We start from the raw sequence: 6,788 nt of genomic DNA on the forward strand, positions 1-6,788 counted from the left end.
CTAAAATAAACCTGCTATATAATTCACATCAATAACAAGATATTTCTTCTGCATTTTAAAATATCATTTCAAAATATCTAATTCTCAAAAATGTATGCTACTAAAAAAACCCTCTTAACTTGGTTTATCTCTCCCTTCCTTATAAAAAACCATAGTTGCACTTTTGTCTTTTTTACTAATAAAAATAAATACTGAGATAAATTTTTTGTTTGACATTTCTCCACTTGAGCTTTTGAGAATTTAAGAATTAAGTTAAACTCTGAGTAGTCTTTTTCAAACACAAATACTATGTTATAGCCTAGTCTCAAGCTTCCTTCTTTCAACAGTAAAAGGAATAACTATAAAATATTTTAAAGGTAAATTTAAACATTTTCAAAAAGCATACTTTTTGTGTGTGTGTGTGTGGTACTGGGGGTGGAACCCAGAGGCTCTTCTACCTCCATGCTGTACTCCCAAACCTGTTTTATACTTTATTTTGAAACAGGGTCTAAGGTGCTGAGAGCCTCACTAAGTATATGAGGCTGGCTTTGAACCTGTGCAATCCTCTTGTCTCAGCCTCTCAAGAGCAGGGATTACAAGCCTGCGCCACCACACCCGGCTCAAAAAACATCCTTTTTAATGAGTATCCCAATACATGAGAAACATTCGAAAATGTAATTATTTAACTATGCCTTTCAGATTTACATTTTGCTGTGCCATAACTGTAGCACTGACAATGTATGTATGTATGTGTATATATATATATATATATATATATATATACATATATATACATATATACATATAGTCTGATTATTTAAATAAAGTTTTACAAACCCTTAAGTTAAAAAAAATGAAACCTTCACCTGATATAGTAAAGTTTTAATTATAACAAACCCTAATCTTTGTGTATATATGGTACTTGGGATTGAACCCAGGGGCATTCTACATCCGAATTGCACCCCCCAGCTGTCTTTTATTTATTTTGAAACAGGGTCTCACAAAGTTGCCTAAGCTGGTCTCAAACCTTTGATCCTATTCTCAGCTTCCCAAACACTGGCATTAAAGGTGTGCAATACCATGCCTGGCTTAAAGAACCCTAATCTTGTGGAAGAGTTATTTTTTAAAAAAAAAAAAAAAGGAAAATAAATAACTTGAAATTAGATATTTTGTTTCTTCCTAAGAAGAACTTTTTCATAAAAATCAAATGTAGTATGTAGAGCCAGCCAGTACTTGGGAGACTGAGATAGGAGGTTCAAGACTAACACGAGCAACTTAGTGAGACGCTGAGCAATGTTGAAAGACCCTGTTTCAAAACAAAAAATAAAAAAGGGCTGGGACTATGGCTCAGAGGTAGAATCCTCTTGGGTTCAATCCCCAGTACCCTAAAAAGAAAACAAAACAACAACAAAAACAAACCACAAAGTGATGTGTGGGTCTTATGTGGCTTCTAAATCTACCAGTTTACCAAACAATTTAAAAAGACACTTTAGGGATCCACTGGGGAAATTTAATTGTTGACTAGGTATTAATATTACTAAGGAATTACTGTTTTATTAGGGATGATATTGTGGTTGTCTTTAAAATGTCAATTTGGGGCTGGAACTACAGCTTAGTAATAAAGTATTTGATTAACATGTGTGAGACCTTTTTAAAATCTCATTTTTATTTTTTTTTCTTTTTTTTTTATTGGTGCACTGTATTCATACATCATAGTAGGATACATACTTTTGTAGACATACATGCACACTTTTCCCAGTCAGCCCCCACCCAATCCCCACCCCATTCTCTCCCTATCCCTCCCTCCCATGCTTGGCTTAGTAGTTGACATCTAGTATTATGGCAATTTATCTAAAATTAAAAATGATAATCTCACATAACAGTTTCATTTGTCTGATACCAAGCTTTTGATGACTTAAAGATAACATTTCAATATTTCTTTTTGCATTCTTTCTTACCAGAGAATATTTTTTTCTATTTTTTAGGTGAAACTATCATATATTTATATATTTATTTTTCAGAAAAAAATCTATCCTAGCATGGAATATGGAGTCTAGGTACCCAAAACGATCTTAAAAAAGAACAAAGCTAGAAGATGTATATTTTCTGATTTCAAACCATATAAAGCTACAATAATTGAAACAGTGTAGTACTATTCTAAAGGCAGATATACAAACCATTGGAGTTAAATAAAAGCCTAGAGCTAAATTCTTCCATATATTGTCAAGTTATTTTTGACAAGGTTTCCACGAACATTTGGTGGTGGAAATGATAATCTTTTAACTAAATATTGTTAAAAAATAATAATTACATGGAAAAGAATAAAATTGGACCCTTACCTAATTCCATATACAAATATTAACTCAAAATAGATAATAGACCTAAATACAAATCTTAAGACTATAAACTTTTAGGAGAAAATCTGGGTCATAAAACCTCACAACATTGAAATTGGCAGTGATTTCTTGGTTATGATTTCAATGACACAGGCAACAGAGGAGTATACAGACTCCCTAAAAAATAAAAAAATAAAAAAATTGTATATCCAAAGACAATGTAAACAGAGTTAACAGTTACTAATAGAATGGGATAAAATATTTCCAATTGCTATATCTGAAGGTATATTAATATTCCAACTAGAAATCCTAAAAATTAACAACAATAAAGGCAAACAATACCATTTAGAGATAGGTAAAAGACTAACATAAATAATGAATCTCCACAGATAACCAATCTTAATTGTCTGTTGGATGGAAACTCTTGTTTCTCTGGTTCTGGTGTGTGTTACCTATTTCTTCTTTGTAGTTAATCTCTTTGAGTATTTTCTCTAGTGCTGGTTTTGAAGACATAAATTCCTTCAGTTTCTGTTTGTCATGGAAGCTTCTTATTTCTCCATCTAATTTGATAGAAAGTTTTGCTGGATAGGAAATTTTTGGCTGGAAGTTGTTTTCTTTCAGAGTTTGGAATATGTTACTCCAAGCCCTTCTGGCTCTCATGACTTGGTTTGGGAAGTCTGGAGTGATTCTAATTGGTTTGCCTCTGAATGTCACTTGGCCCTTTGCTTTTGTTGCCTTTAAGATTCTCTGTTTGGCTTCCACATTGGTCATTTTGACAATTATGTGGCGTGGGGATCCTCTTCTCCGATCCTGTCTAAAGGGAGTTCTATAAGTTTCCTGGATCTGTGTATCAACCTCTTGCTCTATGTTTGGAAAATTTTCTGCTATTACTTCCTTGAAGAGATTGTTGATCCCTTTGGTTTCACTTTCTTTTCCCTCCTCTATTCCAATTATTCTTAGGTTAGCTCTCTTAAAATGGGTCCATATTTCTTCAATATCAGATTCCTGCTGTCGGATATTTTTTCCTAGATTAGAAACTATGAGTTCATTTTTGGATTGCTCATCTTCTAAGAGCGAGATTCTGTTCTCCATGTGTTCTAATCGGTTGTTTGTGCTTTGAATTGAGGCCTTTACTTCATTAATTGCGTCCTTTATCTCTTTTTGGCTCTCTCTGAGTTCTTTTCGAAGCACCTCTATTATTTCTACAGTTATTTTCCTGATTTGATCTTCTAGAAATCTCTGATTATCTGTTTTATCGGGTTCTGATGTTGTGGGGTTGTGGGCATTAATTGCTCCAGTATTATTCCTCTTTCCCATGATTTCGGATGTTTGTGCCTTCTCTGGCTTCTTCCCTTGGGTCACTATGACTTCACTTAAGGTGTTCTGGATCTCGAGTCTGTAGTATCTCAGACCCCACTACTCCTTTACTGGGTTGTATCACAGAGTCTCCGACCCAGAGAGTCGATAGAGGCTGCTTTAGACTGTGGGTGGTGCCAGGTTGCACGTTCTCCTATGGTGTGATATCTCTGCCACCGCCCCTCCCCCACTGGGTCAAGTCCCAGGGAGTACAGTACTGGGATTTCTCCTCTGTGGCCCGCAATTTGACTCACTGTTCTTGAGTACGCAGATGTGGCTGTACTGGCCTCGCTGAATTCGCTGCTGCTGCTGCCGATGGCAATATGGCACCGCTGCTACGCCCTCGGCTATGGGGCTGGCGTTTTTCTTCTTAATTTTGATTTCTACTCTGAATCCCTGCAGCGTGTGCTTAGCTCGGCGACTGGGAGCTTTAGATGCTCTCTGCACAGAGAAATCCCGCCTGGCTGTTCCGCAGTGGCTCACCTCGGCTTGCTGTTGCCGTCCTGTGAATTCGCCGGTGCCTCCGGCAGTATGGCGCTGCTGCCGCGTCTGCCGCGTCCTCGGGCGCGAGGCCGGTGTATCTCCTCTGTGGCTCTGTTCTCAGTCCGCTTTCTTTCTGGAGCCTGGTGATTTTTTGTTTCTCTGGTGATGGTGTTTTCTGGCTATGAAAGGCGCTGATTTTGTGGTAATGGAGATTTGTTGTTAGCGGAGCTCTTAAGCCCCGCTTTTCTCGGTCGCCATCTTCCCGGAAGTAAAATCTCATTTTTAAAAGATCTATACTGAAGTAAGTTTTTTGTAAAATGACATAATTTCTTCTATTGCTTTAAAATACTTGGTCTTGTGATAAGGGAGAGGGAGAAGAATAAGAAATGGAGCATGAGTGGCAAATTCTTGGTCTTTTTTAAACCTGAAGGATGGATACCAGTTTAAGGAGGTTCATTTTTCTATTTCCTCTACTTTTGTGTACGTTAGAATTTTCTTAAAAACAAAGTTAAAATACAGAAATAACTTACACATGATTCAGACAGCTAAAAGCTAAATTAAGATCACCAATGGATTTAACATTCTACTTTGGTGGACCAACTATTGTAAACATGGTGTTCTGTAAACACAATCAGGGTATGCACACATTTGTTCACTTAAATTTACTAAGTACCTATTTATTATATGTCAAGCATTTTGCCAGATCACAGGAGAACAAAGGTAAGTCAGATTACAGCACTGTCCTTAGGAAGAAAACAGTCAATATGAAGTCTTGGTAGTCCAACAGAAGGGCACAGAGAACAGCAGCAAGGTGGAGAACTGAATGCCTGCCACGTGCTTTCCAGTCCTGTATCACTGCTGAGCAAATGGGAAAAGAACTACTTGGGAAGTTTTGTGTTTTCATACCAGACCTGATCCCAATAAAGAATAAAAAATAGGAATGGGGGGTCTAGGTTGGAGGTAGAATGTCCCTGGGTTCAATCCCTAGCACCATAAAAAAAAAAAAAATTAAAAAGAGCTGGCATGTTGGCAAGGGACTGTAATTATTTTACACTGGATGTTCAGAAAAGGCTATGTAAGACAGTGTACTAAGAAGATAGGAAAATAAAGCAGCCAGCCACAGGAATACCCTGTGGAAAAGAGGTCCAGGACAAGGCTTTTGGTACTCTGCTCAACACAGAATCAACCACACTCCCAGCTGCCTTCTGCATCTCCTTCAAGTGCCCCGGCTCTTTGGTTTCATTCAACGACTCCTAGATGCCCAAATATACCAAGCTTTCTCTTGCTTCCATGTCTCCACATTTGTTATTTCCTCTGTCCATCTGCCAAACTTAAAAACTCAAGGTCGAAGGTCTATGGAGGAGAGTTTCTATATCCCAGGACCCAGGGCTGTGTCTGCTGACATACTGCAGGACTCAACAATACCTCTCCATGAAACCTTTGTTAATATTTTTATATGCTGTATTTTTTTATGCATTTGATTGTGAATCCCTAAAAGACACATCTGAGTTCTCAGTACTGATCATAGTGCTGACCAAAGTAGTATATGTTCTTGATAACTATCAAATGACTAAACCAACTAAATAACATTTTTATTCTAATTGTAGCTATTCATATGTCTAGTCTTTTCCAGGTAGAAATTATGTCTAATTCATCTTTTTATCACTTGTGTCTAACATAGGGTTTATACATCACTCACGTTCTATATACTGCTATTATATTACTGAGTCAAATTTAATCTGCAAAGCACTTTATAATTTTCAAAGATACTTTGTAAAAAGCAATGAAAACAATAACAACCCTGGTTCTGTTTCTACCAAATGTGTGGTATCCACATCAAGAGTCTCAGTCTCCCAGGCCACTATACATATACACACACACACATATACATATATACACACATGCATGCATGTGTGTGTGATTGGTGGGGGGACTGTTACTGAGCTATACCGCAGCTATATTTTATTTTGAAACAGAGCCTTACTAAGTTGCTGAGGCTGAAGGTGAACCTTGTATCATCCTCCTAAGCACTGGGATTACAACTGTGCACCACCACATCTGGCTTTTCCTCCTTTAAATAGTGGCCTGGGGCCAGGCAATGTGCTGCATACCTGTAATCCCAGTACTTGGGAGGCTGAGACAGGAGGATCGTTGGTTCTCAGCCAGCCTCAGCAACTTAGTGAGGCCCTCTGCAACTTAGTAAGACCTTGTTTCAAAATAAAAGAATAAATTGGGCTTGGAGTATAGCTCAGAGGTAGAATGTCCCTGGGTTCCATCCCCAGTACAACAAAGGAAGGAAGGAAGGAAGAAGGGAGAGAGGGAGGGACTCTGTGTTAAGACACTTGCCTTTTACTAAAGTCAGCTAAAAATTGAAGGCTGGATTTAGCCTTCTAGCTGGCAACTGCAAAGACAAAGTGAAATAGTAAAAGATGATCCCCACAAACTACTTACAGAAGGATGCTAGTTCAGCCAGATGCAGTAGTAAATGCCTAAAACCCAACACTTGGGAGTGTGAGACAAGAGAATCAGAGGTTCTACACCAGCCTCTTAGCAAGACCCTGTTTCAAAATAAAAAAAGAAAAAAGGGCTAGAGATGTAGCTCAGGGATAGAAGGCCTCACAAGGAAGGAAGAGA

Source organism: Muscardinus avellanarius, assembly GCF_963383645.1.
Source record: "Muscardinus avellanarius genome assembly, chromosome: 17".
Lineage (NCBI taxonomy): Eukaryota > Metazoa > Chordata > Mammalia > Rodentia > Gliridae > Muscardinus > Muscardinus avellanarius.